This window comes from Coptis chinensis, chromosome 2, assembly GCF_015680905.1.
Source record: "Coptis chinensis isolate HL-2020 chromosome 2, ASM1568090v1, whole genome shotgun sequence".
Taxonomy (NCBI): domain Eukaryota; kingdom Viridiplantae; phylum Streptophyta; class Magnoliopsida; order Ranunculales; family Ranunculaceae; genus Coptis; species Coptis chinensis.
In genome coordinates, this window is record NC_141457.1 from 103,113,595 (window position 1) to 103,132,812 (window position 19,218).

Here is a 19,218-nt window from a genome sequence, read left to right on the forward strand (position 1 = left end):
CTGCATTTCTTGTTCGGTGAATCTCCTGCTTGTAATTTCATTGTAAATGGAAATCCGTATGGTATGGTATGGGATATTATCTTGCGGATGGTATTTATCAGCGATGGGCTACTCTAATTGAGCGATCAAAGCGACCAATGAATGCAAAAGAAAAGAACTTTGCCATATTTCAAGAGTCATGTCGAAGGGCGTGGAGCGTGCTTTTGGTGCTCTCAATCACGATTTGCTATTGTGTGCAGTTCGGCGCTTTTGGAAGCGGGAAGATCTTGGACGATAATGAAGACTTGTGTAATCCTCCACAACTTAATTGTTGAGGATGGCGTGAAAGTGGAGTTGCCAATTGGGAACCTCCAGAAGGGGATAGAAGATTTGCTTTGGAGCAACCAGAAAATGAGTATCAACATGTTCTTAATTTGGTTAATCGATTAAATATCATTCAAAATCGTGCAACCAACATTCAATTAACTCGAGACTTAATGGAGCATCTATGGGATTTCGCTGGAGAACAATAATTGGATTAAATCTTGTTTAATTGTGTTATGTTTAATGTGTTGGAGTGTTGGACTATGGTTTACGTACTTTAATCATGATGAATTTTAGCTTATGATTTATCTATCTAATCTTACTTTTATTGTTTGATGTCAATTGAACATCTTAAAAAAAATCGGCAAAGTTTCCTTTGAATATTTAAGCATATCATATAAGCACCTAAAAAAAATTGGCAGAGTATCATTTGAATATTCAACATATCATATAAAGCACCTTAAAAGATTTTGACAATTATCATTTGAATATTCAACATATCATATAAGCACCTGTACTATTACAACCAAAAGTTCACACTGACATCAATTTGAAGTTCATAAAACTAGTACTCTTACAACCAAACAAATTTCATAACTTTCTACGCAAGACAACACTAAACAAAAGCCTTCAAACTATTAGTGTATTTCAGCGGGCTTCAAACTTACTGCTACCATGGATTCAGCCTTCAAACTTCTTCAGCAAGCCTTCAAACTTCTGCTTTCTGAAGCATTTCCAGCCTTCAAACTTACGCTTAACAAAGCATTTCCAGTGGGGCTTCAAACTTCTTGGTGGCTGCTAGCAAGCATTTCGGCATTTCCAACATTTCCGGCGGGCTTCAAACTTCTTGCAGAGAAATACACATAAGTTTTAGTTAGCATCATACATGGAATTGTAGAAAACCGAGTAAGCAGAAAAGCATTCATATCTGTGACCTAATGCCCTATTGTCTATAGAAAGTGCACAATATCGATATTGTGAAGTGTTACTTCATAAATATTTTCCCATTAAGCATCTTTGTATTGAGGATGATAACAAAGTAAAGCTACATTAGACTACTCTTTTCTTTCAACCTTTACGTCTTGTAAAAAGCATTTTAATGGAAATAGGGATTGAACCCAAAAATGAAAAATAAGCACAAAGACACAAATTACATGCGAAGTAAGCTAGTAGTCCTAAAGTGTATCTTCATTTACTAAACATGATACAACCTTAATGATAATTTGAATGATTCTAGTAGAAGACACAAATTACACATGAAGTAAGCTAGTAGTCCTCTAAATTTGAATGATAAGCTCAAAGGAGCTTCTAGGGAGAAGAGGAACAAGCTGGGAGTACAATGATACGGTTAAATTGCTAGTGTAAGGACAGGGAAGAAAATGATTCTAGCGAAGCTAAGCACTAGTTCGAGGGCATAGGAGAAACTCTAGCAATGAGAACTCTAGAAAATGAATAGAGCCGAGGATGTGAGTAATGAAGTTCCTTTTCGTTGATCGACTTGGTCCTTCATTGAACTTAGTGTATGCTATATGCGATTGAGGTGTATATTCATTAGATTCTGACCATTTGTGATTCAAATATACACTTGAAAGTTTTGGGGCATCGAAATTCGGCCATAAGATGTAACTTCTTGACATTGTAGTGCTTTCCATATATTTTCTGCGGAATGAGTGGGAGATATTCCCACCAATCAAAGACACCCTTATCTGTGGAGAATCGGGGAAAAAAAAAGAACAAAGGGTATCGAGAACAAGAAGTAATTGAGGTTTAACTAAATTACCTTTCTAGGATTTGATAATAGAAGGTTGGATTTGGAGAAGGTTGAGAACTTTGGAAAGTAAATTCCATGGATTCATGTACATACTTTCTCTTTGATGCGTACATTTTAGATCAAACAAATTTGCTTTCGATGACAACAAATTTTACAAAGGCGAGATGACAATAAATGCTTACAATAAAATAACTAGGAAATTCAACATAACCGGAAAAAGAATACAACAAACTACCTTAACGGTAAGACATCAACTAGTGTTACGAATCCTACCCTCGCTATTAATTACACTCCCTTCCACAAGACTTGGCATCACAGCTATTTTAACTAAAGGGGTTGGCATCACAGCCATATGTTAGATCCACCATGACAAGTCTTGGCATCACAGCTAGTCCCTTCCACCATATAAAATCCTAGTCAACATTATAGATGGGTATTTATATGCAAGTATAAAATCCTCGGTTTGTACTTCCATTCCCTTGTGAGTTGTGACATCTTATATATCAAATAAAAAGTGAGTTGTGACTTGTGAGCATGTTATATCTCTTATAATCTATGAAGTTAATCAGGGCGGAATTCTGAAGAATGAAAATAATGGGCGTGTCAACTAAGGTCGAAATTTTGGAAAAATTACAGAACTAGAAAGAAAAACCCGAGGAGGTTTGTCACAGTTCTATCGCCTTATGCGATTATTATTCTATCCGCCCTTGTGCGATTATTGTGTTCTTTTTCTGCGATGCCAAGTCTGCGATGACAAGTCTTGGCATTACAAACTTGGCATCAATTGCCTTGGCAGGAAGTATCTCAGTCCACAATCAAGCAATCATAAATACCGGATGACTAGTCTAAATCACGGTAATTCGGATCTTGTGAGAAAACTAAAAATCAATTCAAGAAAGTGCAATCGCATAAAAAAAAATTGTAGTCCAACAAAAAAAGCAAAAATAAAACAAGCATCAAACTCATAACTCACTCCAACACAATATAGTACCTAAAAATACCCAAATAAAAATCCCAGCCCATGAAAATACCCAAACAAAAACACATCTTTGAATCAAAACTGAATCAAAATATATTAGAGCTAAAATTGTTTGAAGTTTGTATACTAACCAAAACTGAATCAAAAGCCTTAAGTTCTATTTGCGGCGCCCTCTCGGGTCCTTGTATTTTGTGTCCACAATGCGAGTGCTGAGTGGTGCGCAATCCAAATTAGTTGCTATTAAGTAAACAACAATTTATATGTAATAAAAAATATATATACGGGGAGGCCTTTCCGTGCATTGCTTGATGTAGGCCTTATTACAAAAATATACACTTAATAAACAAAAATTGTACGCCTGGCTATCCGTATGCGGCTTGACCAAAGCGTAGTCTAATATCCTCGAGCTCATGCTCGCTACATCCCCTCGTCCTCTCGGCCTCTAGGTCCTTGAAACTCTGCGAGATGTGTCAGTAGAACTCGGCGCATGCCATGTGTCAATCTCAATGACAAGGCATACATAGACCGTAGAGTATCCTATTTATATGGAAAAGTATACATTAGTCTATTGAAAAATTGAAATACAACAATTAACTAATTGAGCACATAAAACTTACCGCGTCATGTTCGTTAATCGTGGATCTAGGTACAATGGTAATACACTATTGTCAATGGGTGGAATCGCATAATTAACTACTTGGCCTACGATCCAACCATACGTCGCCCGTCCAAACATCGATGCGATTCGGGTCAACCCCTGACAACACATGAGCATCATATCCCACGGTGCATGGGTGCCGATGCTGTGAAGGCCACGGGAATTGGAGGTCTTGTCTTAAGGCCTCCGGGTGACTAAATCAAGGTTGGATGCGCGATAAATAGGCCCCGTGGGATGGACCCTCGAGAAAGCGATAGCCCAATAATAGTCATAAGTACCATAATCTGCAGTGATAAAAAGAACTAGCAAAGCGGCCAATGGTTCTCGGTACCACAATATTTGTGCAAGAGTGACATCTACAGCACACATTTTTTCGGTGGTGGGTGGGGATAGCAACCTCTCTGTAAGTTGGCACCAAGCTCGATCCCTAAGGTACCATGCTTTTAAAGGGCTGGCGAAATGAAAACCACCCTCCTCCTCTACTCAAGTCAAGGCATGGTGACAAACATCCCAATAGTTTTGCATCGAACCATCCTCGACCAAATGAGTCAGCTCTCTCTCACCATTATGCATGGCGTAATCCAAGGTGTCCATCACGATCTTATTAGCGGTAGCCATCTCAATCTGTTGGCGAGACAAATGAATACTATGTCTTCTTGTTCCATAGTGTTTCTCAACTCTGTTTTTACCCCAAGCCTTTATCCTTGGAACTTCATCCCGTTGTACAATGGATCTTGAATGGGGTTCAATGTGCTGGCGATACTCAAACCACCAATACTATAGTAAAAATAAAATAATGGTTAGCATTAGATTTAGTTAGTTTTACAAATTTAATAATACACAGCCTGCAAGATTAATATTTTAATTGACTACATTTCAAAATATAATAAAAATTAAGGCGTAATTACGCAAGATAATACTAAATCCCAATATTTGCCCTTGCTAGATTTAGTATGCATTGACCTCATCCATGCCTCTAAACAAATACGCATAAATGGCACCACCAAAGTCAATATCTTTCATGACCGACCTATCCAAAGATCCGTAAAGGGGGGAGGCGAATGGAACTTGTTCTGTTTTTGAGAAAAGCAACCAACCATATAAAATAGAAAAGCAAGTATGTACTCCTCCTCGTGATCAGCCCCGGCTCCCACCCTTTAGGTTTCTCCAAAATGTAATTCACATACCTATCTTCAAACCATCTACATTGTATCCGGTGCTGTCAATTAGATGGAGTCAACCTCAACGCCTTATCCGGATCATCGTCTTTAAATTCTTTCGAGGGAAATAAAACGTTGCGCCGTTTCAAAAGTCTCATAAGCTAGCGGTTAGATTGTAACAATCTTCCTCTCCCTATACTCAACCCGTAAGCATGGAGAAATCTAATGGGGTGATGGTGGCCTCTCCACAAGGAAAGTGGAAGCTATGTGTGGTATCCCACCAGCAACCAACCAAATGCGTTAGTGCCTTGTCATTTTTCAAATATGGCACTCTATGATACCACCAAGCGAAGTAAGCCAATATGGCATCACAAATTAGAGTATAAACCCGGCTCCTTTCTACTCCGAAGAGCTTTCCAAAAATTTTTAACTGATTCCCAAGAACAACGAATCAACCAAGGAGTTACACCCTATGATTAGTCATTACAAAAAAAAAAAAAGGTTCATTAATTAAAATAGTATACAATTAGGAATTCAAACACCAAAGTTTGCTTAGACATTTAAACAAATGATTTCTAATCATGTAAATTTTAAACAAATGATTTCTAATCATGTAAATCTTAAACAAATGATTTCTAATCATGTAAATCTTAAATAAAAATATACTAAAACTTACTTGGTTGTCAAGCACTCTCTTTGATACATGCGTTTCTGGGCTTCGAATCAGTGGTGGATGTTGTTGTGGATTGATAAATGGTGGAAAAACAATGGGTTCAAGTGTGTTGTTGTGGATTGATAAATGGTGGAAAAACAATGGGTTCAAGTGTGTTTTCATCCGGTGTTTGAGCAACAAATTCGTCTTCTTGCCCCAAGTTTACACTAGGCGTTGTTGATTCTTCTTCGTGGAGTTCTCTACCACCAAAAAGCGTTTGCGAGGGAGGCATTGGAAGAGAAAAATGGAGAAAAATGGAGTTGAGAGGAAGAAGAAGCGAGTTTGGTCCTCTTGGACTTTGTTTACGGGTTTTTGGCAAAACAATTGATCGTTACTCAAAGTAGCGTGCGACTTAAAATAGAAGCGGGGCGTTTCTTCAAGAAAAATGGAAAAGGTCGGACGTTATTTAAAGTGGCGTTTGAATCTATTAATTTCTCAAAGCGTCGGTCCGAACAAGCGCCCGTCTTTTAAAAATACACCTCGCTAATTTTGCCCCATTGGAAACTACTCAAGGTGTATATTTTGCTTAAAATATATCATAGAAGAGTGGGGGGTATAAAATCCCAATGGCACCTATGTGGAGCCTATGTGGGAGTGTAAAATTACACCCTCCATTGGAGATGCCCTTATGGATTATATCTCTACACAAAATTAGCTCAATTCTATATACATGAAAGTACACATTCTATGGGGGCAGTTTCATCTTTTGGGGCACACCGCACAGGCGCACACGTTTACATGTAGAAAAAGGGACAATGCAAACAAAATTAGAATTTAGAGGGACCTAAGTAAGAATTAGAAATGTTTATCGAGAAAAAAGTAAGAATTAGAAATACAAAAAGAAGTAGAATCATAATTCTCTATATATATCTCTCCTACAAGCCCAAAAAAGGCGCCGACTGATTTGAGGGGTTGTTGTTGGGGGTATTTGGATCTCTAGGTAAGTAAGTTTTGTGCTCTTTGTTTGTTGTTTAATATCAATAAAGTTTTGTACAATATATATATTTATTTATTGTTTTCAAATGGCTGCTACCGATGCAAGTATTGTAGTGAAGAAGAAGCAGAGGTTAAGAGGAGGATTGGGTCGTCATAATTATTTCAAAAGCCTGCCCGAAGAAATAAGTTTGGAAATTCTCCATCGTCTGACCGCGGAGGATCTCTCGAGTTGCAAATGTGTATCCAAGCTTTGTTCCTCTTTCATCTCCCGACCCACTTTCGGGAATGCTCACTTACTTAGGTCTATACAAGAACAAGGGATAATATTTACAACTGTTACAAAACCCGCTAATCGCATTCATAATTACCAGTATAATCATTTCTCCATCAGCCTAACACCGCCAATACCACCATCATTGAATCCCGAAAGGAGTTGAAAATGCCTTTTCTCAAGCTTAAGAAGTGGGGCACAGAAGAACAAGTCGTTGATGAGAATGACAAAGGAGGCCGTGTTATGTTTAAAAGCATCATGTGACGGTTTACTCCTCTTTCAAAACAAGTATAATCCTCGATTTCTTTACATATCCAACCCCATTACCTCCCACTTCCAGGCTCTTCCTCCTTGTGGTTCATGTACTGATTGGGCACTGTTTCTGATCATCATTCTGCTTCTGTTGGTAAATACAAGGTGTTTGGAATCCTGGACCGGACCCTATTCCGCACTCTTACTGTCCGTACTGGTGACTGTGGCAAAAAAACTACCCCTCGCTGGATGTTATGGGGGAAAGACTGCGATGATTTTTTCAAAGTGTCCTCACAAATTGTTCTGGTTCAAAACCATCTCTGTTGGTTGACACATGAGGAGGGACACCGACAACTCTACATTATTTCTTTCTCGTAAAGATTGCTGTTGCCTATACATGTGTTTGATATCAAGACTCGCAAACGACCCGCCAGGAAACAAGTTCCACGCCACCTGCTGCAACCGCGTCGCCGGCCTAGAACTTTGAACAACCTCTTATCTGTTCTGAATGATGGATCACTGTGCCTCACCATTGTTTCTCCTCATCAGTTGCAGATGTTTGTTTTGCATGACACTCTTACAAACATTTGGACCCGCTCTCATTGCATCAGCCTTCAATCCTTGCGGAACCATCCTCCTCTAACCAGCTTCTTGTCAGACAACACATGCCTTGTCGCAATGAGAGGCGTTGACTCAACTAACTTATCCAACCTCGTCAAAGTAGTCATACACCTTGACGACCAGCTGATGCTTTTTGACCTGGGCACCCACGAACTGAGGCAAATTGGCTGTCTAAGCAAGGACCGGAAGCTTATACGACCCTACTACTTCCATTCCAACACCCTTGTTACCCTGTGTTGACTACTGTTGGGCATCTCCTGTTATATTTTTTTTTCTGTTGTGCTGTATTTTATAATTTATATGAAGTCTGGTCCTTTGTATCAGTAACTAAGTTATTCTCTCCTTTACTCAACTCCTAACGTTGTATGATAGATCAGGCACCATGAGGATGTTCAGGATCTGGTTTTAGTGGACAAATATATCAATCTAAAGTCGTTTTTTACCTTTTCTGACTTGTCAATTTATCTAATATTGGTAGGGGGCTAAAGGTACAGTGTATTTTTGAACTCACAAGGTTCTTTAAAAATTTCAGGAATTATTAAATCCTATAACCGCCGTCCCTTGATTGCCACTTACTTTTTTATTGCTGAGATTTTTTAGGATGTCAAATGAACTGAAAAGAGCTGATAGCAAATTACATATGAGTTATTATGTAAAATATGGCGTAGATTATTTTGGAGTCCTAATATAGATTAATGTCACTGTATCTGGATTATAATTGTGAATTTTGAATAACGCAACTGAGATAAAAATAAGCTATTCTATGCTTTTACCATCTGATATTTTTATACTGGCACTTAGCGGACCTCTTGATTTTTGTAGGGGAGGTCATTGGGGTAGACTAACTGATGTAGAACATTAGTCAAGTCTCTGTCAGTGTCATAGGCGTGCACCTATGTTCCCTATACATGTTATGGGTGTGAGCCCCTTAGTGGAGTCCAAGCCCATGGTTCGAAGTCAATTAGTTAGTTGGACATACGTCATGTTCCTATGGTTTATGCTTTATAGGTTTACTTTAAAATAATGGGCATGGTTAGGGTTTGATAGTTGTGTTTATGTGTGTGATTTGTGATCGAGAGATTGATAAAAGAGTGATTTTAGGTCGTCTTTTGATTGCGTTTCAATTAAAGTGTAGATTCGATTAAACTGAAGCTTCCGCGATAAGATCTACATTACTAACGGTCAATAAACATGACAAAGATGAAAGATTGGGATGATCTAGGATTCTTTGACTACTGCGGCGGCAGTCAAAGTTGAACCCAAACTCCTGCATAGCAAGGTTAGCCACATAGTAGATTGTTTCGGATCGAAACTCCTGCCTTATCTGTTATAAGTCCCCAAACTCTAGACTAGGTGTATGTTTCCACATAACTATAACAACTTTTCCTCTTCTGTGACACCGGACACTAATATTGTCCTGTCATTTCATGCTTCCTTTACTTGTATGTTGTAAGAAGTTAGAAATCCTGAGGAATAATCTCTGTATACGGTGAGTTTTGATTCTTGCATGTTTTTTTCACCTGGTAGATGCATCCAGAGAACTCCGTTCTGGTGTTTCAAGAAGGCGTTCTTATAACTGCAATAAAGATGGACCTATATTCTTGGGCAACGCAGAACTTGATGAATTTGGTTCCACCAGTCTTACTTGTTAAGAGTCTCATCCCGACACGAGCAAAATGCACTTTGAAGTGGCAGTTGAAATCGTCTTTTCACAAGCTTATGAAGTCCGACACAGAAGAAGAGGAAGTAGAAGACCTTGAGAAAAAAGGCTTTGTTTATGTTTGCAAGAAGTATGATTCACATTTGCTTTACGGCTCCAACGCCATTGCCTCCGAATTCCAGGCTCTTGCGCCTGGCTGTTGTCTAGGTTCTGAATGGGCATTGTTTCCTGATCCTCATTCTACCACTTCTGTTGGTAAATACAAGGTGTTTGGAATCTTGGATCGCTCCTATTCCACACTCTTACTCACTGTCCGTACTGGTGATGGAAAACTTAAAACTCCCACCCGACTTATCCTTGTAAGCTATTGGGAAAGTGTTGGGACAAGAATTTAAAGTAGCTTCGCAACTTGTTTTGTTTGACAATAGAGAATGATGACACCGACAACACTGCATCGCCTGCTCGTAAGCAATGCTACTCCGTAAACATCTTTAATGTCGGGAAGCTGCGAACTAGGCAGGAAACAAGTTCCACTCCCCACCTGGTGAAACTGTCTAAGTCGTTCGTCTGTAGACCTTGCGTCAACCCCCACCCCTTATACAGACGCCTGGACCAGTTCTCATTGCATTCGCTTTCAATCCTTGCAAAACCACCCTCCTGTAGCCAGCCAGCCTGTGGCCAACTACACCTGCCTTGTCCCAATGAGAGGCGTTGTCTCCACCTAACTCATCCAATGTCATCAAAGTTGTCATACACCTGGGCGATGAGCTGTTGTTTTTATGACCTAAGCACCCATGAGCTGAAAGGCTTAATCAAGGCCGGGAAACAGGACCGGAGCTTACCGACCCCATTTCTTCCATTTAACACCTCTTGTCGCTCTGCGTTGATTACTGTTGGGCATGTCCTGTTTTATTTTATCTGCTGTGCTGTATTTGGGATAATGAACCCATCGAAATACTACACAAAGTCATCTCTATGGTCAGGCATCAGATGGGCTATGCAAGAAGTTACAACAAAGGTCTCAGTGGCCATGTTATAGAAGATGGGAACAAAGTGGACTTATGGAGAGAGATGTTTGGGTTGAGTGAACAGTCAGTCCAAAAGGGATTACACCTTACACAGTTCAGTTCACCAAATAATTGCAGGGCAAAACTCGAAGCTCTACAGTATTCATAATGGTGCATGGAACATACCTCCTCAATTCTTGATGCTGCTGCAACAAATGGGAGTGGACACAGAGCAACTTCCTGTGTCTCCACAAACAAGGTCCGCAGATTACAGTGTCTGGAAGGAAGATCTTAAGGGAAAGTTTTCAGTCGCTTCAGCCTTTGAGATCACCCGGGAAAACATACGAAAGTGGATTGGCAACAAGAAGTTTGGAATTAATATTTGCATCCTCGGTCTACAGGTACTTCTTGGAAATTTTGTCGAAAGTGTGCAGCAACAGATGATACCATGCAACATAGAGGCTTTCATATGGCTTTCAAGTGCTATTTGGGTTGTCATTCTGAAGAAAATCTACAACACATTATAAAAATCAGAAACCGGATGCGATATATTGAACTAACCTCAAAGAGTACTAACGGAAAATTAAAATCTGGATGCAAATGCAATGAACTAAAATCTCAATAAATGGTAACAAAACATTGAAAACTATATGCAACTGCTGAATAACCTACGAATAACTAGCGGAATCAGAATTTGGGTAAACCCGCACTTAACTAATATCAAAAAAATAATTAAGGAACGAGAACTTGGTACAACTACATTAGATTAACCCAAAAATAAGTGTGAGAAATGTCGGAAACCAGATGCAACTACATTGAACTAGTCTCAAAATAATTACCGTGAAATCGGAAACTTGATGTAAAATGCATTAAACTAACCCCAAACATAGTTTTACATTAACCGGAAAGTATAGTTTTACATTTTAGAGTAGTATTTATTGTAATTATTTTATTATGATTGGAAATGTTTTGCTATTCAAGTAGGCTTCAATATCATTTTCTCACAAAACTTCAATCAAACTTTTATTATTAAACCTAACAACAAAATTATGTTGATGGGTTTTATCAAGGTTTGGTGTTTTCTTTATAGAGAGTGGTGATATAAATTTGAATGAGTGATTAATATAATTTTCATATCTCATAGCTATGCATAGTCACTAATATTTTTAGAATAATTTAATATAACGATACCGTTCAGTAGGATCGGGTTCGAAAGCTAGTTACAATTCTTATATATGGATCAAATAAATAAAATTGCTAAAAATAGGTGATTTGTAGAAACTAATTCTCTATTACAAATCATACAATTTTAGTGTTTATGATAAAGCATCGAATTTATTTCAAATATATCCTTAACACGGAACAATTATACAAAAATAACATCACAAAATATATAATAGAAATGAAAAAAAAATAACGCAAAGTAATAATGACAAATATTTTAAAATATATATAATAATCAATAAAACTAACGCCAAAAACAATTAATGGGGAATCAAAACTGGATGCAAACGTATTGAACTAACTTCAAATAATATTTAACGGGAAATTGGAAACTGGATGCAAATGCAAGCATTAAACTAATCTTAAAAAGTAATTAATAGAAAATCGGAATATTGATACAACTACATTAAACTAACCTCGAAGAATAATTAACGGAAAATCAAAACTTGGATGCAAATACATCAAACTAACATTAAAAAATAATTGTCGGAAAATTGGAAACTTGATGCAAATGCATTGAGCTAACCCTCAAAGATTAAATTAACAGAAAATCGGAAACTGAATGCAACTGCATTGAACTAACCTCAAAGAAAAATTAATTATAAATTGGAAACATAATGCAAATGCGTAGAACTAATCTTAAAAAATAATTAACGAGAAATCGAAAACCAAATGCAACTGCACTGAACTAATCTCAAAAAATAAACTGGATACAAAACTTCAAGAAATAATTAATAGGAAATCGAAAACTGGTTGCAAATTCATTGAACTAACCTCAAACAATAATTAACGGAAAATCGGAAACTATATGCAAATGCAACTTTATCAAATAATAAACGAGAAATAGGAAATTGGAAACTGGATGCAAATGCATTAAACTAATCTCACAGAATAATTAACGGAAAATCAAAAATTGAATGCAAATGCATTGAACTGACCTCGAAGAACAATTAACAGGAAATTGGAAATTGGATGCAAATGTATTGAACTAACAAAAAAGAATAATTAACGAGAAATCAGAAACTGGATGCAACTGCATTGAACTGATTTCAAAAAATAAATAACGGAATTGTAAATTGGATGCAACTGCATTGAACTAACCTCAAAATATAAATAACGAAAAATCAGAAACTGGATACAAATGCATTGAACTAACCTCAAAACATAGTTGAGTTATATGTTGTGGAATGTCTCGATAAGTATAGTTTTGCATTTAAAATGGTGTTTATCTTATCTCTTTCCGTATTCAAGTAGCTTCAATATATATGAACTTCGTTTTATTAGGCAATCTTACAAAATTTCAATCAAACTTCTTTTAAACAACAAAATGAAGTTGAAGAGTTTTATCAAAGGCGAGTTCTTTTTTTTTAATAGAGAGTGAGGTTTTCACGTTATAAGAAATTTAGTTGAGTGATCAATATAATATTAATATATAATAGTTCTGCAAATTTACAAATATTTTTCAGAATAATTAATATAACGTAGATAATCTTTGAAGATTCCACATAGAGAGTCATGCATAATTTAAATAATAATTAACGGGAAATCGGGGACTGGATAATCTTCGATGATCCCACATAGTAAATTAAACATAATTTACTTATTATGTCATGTTTGCAAGGACACTATAGATGGATAAGTATAAATTGGTATTACACACCATATTGGATAATTAGAAGGAAATCGGAAACTGGATTCAAATATATAACTGAGCTCAAGGACTAATTAACGGAAAATCGAAAACTTTATGGAAATTGCATTAAACTAACGACAGAGAATAACTAACGGGAAATTAGAAATTTGATGCAAATCTTTGACAAATATTTAACGGAAAATCGAAAACGGTATGCAAATACATCAAACAAACCTCAAATAATAATTAATGGGAAACCAGAAACTGGATGCAAATGCATTGAACTTAACTCAAAAAATAATAAACAAAAAATAAAAAACCGAATGCAACTGCATTGAACTAACCTCATAGAATAATTGGTGGGAAATCGGAAACTAAATGCAAATGCATTGAAATAACCTCAAAGAATAATTAACAGGAAATCAGAAACCGGATATAATTGTATCGAACTAACCTCAAAGCATAAATAATCAGAAACTAGATGCAGATGTGTATTAAACTAACCTTAAAGAGTTATTAACGGGAAATTGGAAACTGAATCCAAATGCAATGAAGTAATCTCAAAGACTAATTAACAAAACATTGAAAAATGGATGAAATTGCACTGAACTAACCTAAATGAATAAGTAACAGGAAATTATAAATTTGATGTAATTGCATTGAACTAACCTCAAAAAATAATTAATGGGAAATTGGAAACTTGATGCAAATGCATTGAACTAACCTCAAAGAACAATTAACATAAAATAAAAAAATCGGATGCAACTGCATTGAACTAACCTCAAAGAATAATTAACGGAAAACCAAAAACTGGATGCAACTGCATTAAACTAAAATCAGAGATTAACTAATATGAAATCGAAAATAGGATGCAAATGCATTGAAATAACCTAAACAAATAGTTAACGAGTAATTAGGAACCCAAAACGAAAGTGAGTTTATAAAAACAGACTCTTACATGTAGGCAAACTGTATAGAAATTGTAAACTATCGAACTAACCTAGAAAAATAATTAATGGGAAATTAGAAACTGGATGCAGATGTATTAAACTAACATCAAAGAGTAATTAATGAGAGATTGGTACCTGGATGCAAATACAATGAACTAATCTCAAAGACTAATTAACGAAACATCGAAAACTGGATGCAACTATATTGAATTAACCTTAATGAATAACTAACGGGAAATCATAAAGTTGATACAATTGCACTGAACTAACCTCAAATAATAATTAACAGGAAATCATAAACTTGATGCAACTGCATTAAACTAACCTCAAAGAATAATTAATGAGAAATTAGAAACTTTGGAGCCTCAATTATTTAATATAAAGGCACATAACAATGAGATAATATGTAGAGATAACAAGTTGTTGCTTGGAATTGCATTGGAAATACTCTTAGGAAGTATCTAAAAGAATCATTTCAAACAGGGGCAACTTTTATTATTAGTTCAAATTTAATGTTACTTTGCATATTCTAAGAATGTTCCTTTCTTGCAATGAGTTCTCGCCAAAAGTGATTCAATACCTTTTTCTTGATTAACCTATTTGTAAACCAACATGGAAACAGTTTCTACCACGGAATAAAGGAACGTTAATGACTTTAATACAAGATTGAGATAGAGAAAGCTACTCTATGTAGACATGTAGTGGCCGGTTATCCCCGGTAGTAGTTTATCCAGTAGTATTAGTACAACCTATTAAGTTTTTCACTTCAACCCATTGTTTTAAAAGGCATTTATGCACGGGAAGCGTACACCTTTCCAGACAATTTATCAACAAAGATAATGACTCTAGAAGCCAAAGCCAGTTAAACGTCTTTCCAGACAATTTATCCAAACTCATGTTTTACGACGTTGTTGCATAGGAATCAAATATTAACTTTGTTGGAGGTTGCATCAAGTAAGGTGCCCATACTCACTTTGCTTAATTGTCCATCTTTGATACCTACCCGAGCCTATTCCAACACCCCTATCCCCTCCCACACTTTTTACTATTACAATAATAAAATTTATGCCTTGGGATTGTTTGGGATGAGTCCATCCCGACTAGGAAGATCTAGCGACCTTTGTATCTACGATCACCTCTCTCTATATTAAAGCATAGTACATCTTATGTGGACAATCTCTTTTCTAGGTGGCGCATTCTTGAGACATAGGTATGCCACGTAGACACTCTTAATTAATCATAAGAAGTTTCCTAATACAACATGAACTCTTAATCTTAAGAAGTTTTCTAATACAACACAACTCTAATTAGGGGTGCCAATGGGTACCGATTACCTGGAACTGAAACCGAATATTCGGGTTCTGGGTCTTAAAAAATTAGACTCGTTTAAAACGAGTCATTAACAACCGAACCGATAAAGAATTGAATTAGTAAAAAACCTGTGAGTACCCGAACCGAAACCGAAACCGATTAGTATGATTTCGATATATAAAATTTAGTATTATATTACATTTAAGATAATCAAACTAATACATTATAATATAAAATATGTTTTTTAAGTGTAAAAATTTATTAAATATATATAGCATAATAGTGAATGTGTACGTGTTATTAAATGTATATTTTATAACAATACGTTAAACAAGTGTATCATAGATGTTAATAATAATGTTAACGTGTATATTCTGAACCAACTAATACATTTTATATTTATTAACTCATGCACGTGTATATTTAAATAGGATACACATGCTTGATATATTGTGGTACACACACTTATTATAAACCAATATATAGTGTTCATGTTAAAAATTAGTGATGAGATGTAATTATAAGACTCATGTACTCGCATGTTCGATTTAAAATATAATGCGAGTTAATACGCATGTACAAATATACGTGTATGTACGTAAAATATATCAAGGTAACAAATATATGTGATTGCACGTGTACACAATCGAGTTAATACAAGGAAACAAATATATGTGTATGCACGTCAAAAAATATCGATTATTTTAATTTCTATAACAAAACTTGAAATTAATTTTTAGGGTTAGATATTTGATTATTTTAATTTCTATATCAAAGCTTGAAATAATCACATGCATGAATGATAAATGTTTTAATGTGTATTGTCACACCCCGAATTTCGATAAATCAGATAATATAAATTATATCCGACTCCTCGATATCCGAGATGTGACAACAACCTCAAAACCCAATCTATTTCGTAACCCTAATGAATAATAACACATGCGGAAAAACTAAGCAATAAAATACTCAAAACAATCAACTCATCGTTATGAAAACTTGTGATCAAAATTAAGTTACAAACTTCTTCACTTAAGAATTCGGAAAAATAAATTAAAACATATGTTCCCAACAAATTCCACTACATCTCTGAGGAAAATGAAACGACATCTTATTAAAAATAAATGCTAACATCAATCACGAAAGCAAAGACACCACCTTCTCGAACATCAGCTAACCCTATCCGGCTGATCGACTATGTTCATATAAGAACACACCGATTAGCAAACATGCAATCGGGTCAGCATTATTTATAATCTTTGGTATGAGTAGCCTTAGAAAAACCATTTAGATATACATAAAATTTCGTTCTTTAATGGCGGGTAGTTCCTCCAGAGGCTTTTAGCTTAAGGTAGTCGGTTCCTTCATAAAGGCACCTTAGCTTCTAACTAAAAGTAAATCAAACGTATGGTATCATAGTACTTACCTTTATGCATACTCGATCTATCATAAAAGTGGGTCCTCTCGCAAGAATAATTAGTTTAACCCACTCTCCCGCAAAGCAATTTGTAATAATCATAGCATAAATTGAAACTTAACTTGAAAGTCTTAAATCAATAACCACGATCAAGGAAAATATCATATCGTAATATTTATCAAGTGTCCCTAATAACACGTCGTCTCTAGGTTTTACCTAGTTTTTCTGACTACCATAATCGATACCCAATGCCGAACATGTACATCCACATGCCTCCCCTCATATACTGAACCACTCCATGCGTAACTACCCTAAGCGGGATATCGCATACTGGGTAACCCTCATACGAAAGCCATTATGTGAGTAATGCCACTATTCGGCATAAAAAATAATGCGCGTCTCATTCTAAAGTTTGCGAATGAGACAGTCAAGCCACTATTCGGCTACGCCAGAAGGGCCATTCAGATTCACTAAAACGCCAGAAGGGCCAATCAAATTGCACACGCCCTACACAGGGCAAATCACATGAGTTGTGGTAGCTAGGTTCTAGGATTTTCGTTACGTGATTTATTCAAATGTATACATCTATGCATCTTAAAATTTCCCTCTCTTCACGTGTCAATATTCACACAAGATCAACGTCAAATCTATAATAGATACCGACAAACAAGTTTATACAAGTGTCACCAACATCCTATCGTCGGATTGGTCCATAAAAATACAATCTATAACATTTTGGAAAAAGTCAACAAATAATCGGTCAACAATCAACCCAACAAATCAATGGTCCTAATCGGTGGTCATCCCAACCGGTCCTCACCCAAACCCATATTTAAAAAGAGTTCAAACCCTGGTCCTAATCGTCTGGGCTAAACTGGCCTGGTTCAATAACTTAAGGCTTAACCCGGCCCGTAAACTAATCTGGCCCAACTTGAAATTATCTAAACTCAACAGATGTAAGAATAGTAAAAATACTATCCGATCCACTTAACCTTCTAAGGACCAGCCCACACAAACCTTTTAAACCAGCCCAAAACCAAAAACTGATATGGTCTGGCCCAACTAATAAGTCACAAGTCTAACCGGGAGCACTAGATCGCTCTCACGGTCATCCCCTTCGCAGCAACAGCCGCTAGCTTCCAGCCACCCCCAAAAATCCTTCACACACCACCCACAAATAACTCAGCGAAATTTGTGTGGGTGAAAAACCCCACAACTTTACTTCACCAAGCAACCCCGAATTTTCAGTTTTCGAAATCCCTATCAAATCACAGATCCGACCGCCATTAAAGTTCTTGAAGCTTTCCCCCCCACAAACTCCCCACTACCACCATTCATTAAACCAACAACCCGCAACACAACCAAAACAGTTCACAAAAACGAAATCACATATAAAAATCCAACCCCTCAATATCGCGATGTGAAATGAAAAGTGGGGGGAGGAGGTTTGGGGATAGCTCCCTTTACAACCACCTAAGGATTTCGACCATCCTAACAAATAACCAATCTAATAAGTTTAAACCTTAAGGGGAAGAACCATTGTTGAACATAAATGAGCAGACATGAAAAATGAACGAAACGTATAGTCCTACAGTAAAGTCATCTATGTGTATAGACGAGAAAAAAATGAAACTAAACTACTCACCTTCTGTGTTATCGGGAAAAAGAAATATCGAATACGACGACGTGATAACCAATCCCAGCTAGCTCGCAAAATCTACCGTTCTTCTTCGTTTTTGCTTGAGTGTGCTGTTTGTGTTTTTGAGAAAACTCCTTTCTTCGTACCCTACATTAAGCTCTCCTTCCTATTTTACTAAATATTCTTATATCATAACTATGGAATATTATTAATATTAAAAGTATTATATATATTATGTTCCTTAGGTTAATATCTTGTTTCCTTTTTATTTAAAATTTTCCGAAAATTAAAGATAATCAAATCCCACATACTAGCACATTGACGAGAAAAATAAAATCAAATATAGAAATATTAAATATAGTTACGCAAATAAAGTAGAAATAAAATAGGGGTCTTACATGTATGATTGATATATGTTCATAGATTGATGTAAATATGGTTGTTGATATATCACTAATTATACATAAAATATTATCATGTAGGAAAAGAAAAAAATAAAAATAAAAATAAGTTTTAGTGTTTAAATGATTGAAATTGTTTAATAATCATAATAAATAATAAAGACCCCAATTAGAACCGAAACCGATAAAAAACCGTGGGTTTTGATGGTTTTGGGTTGGGTTCTATAATTCTCATACTAAAACCGCGTTGAGAACTAAAACCGATAGAACTGCATTTTATATTTATTAATTTATGCACATGTATATTTAAATA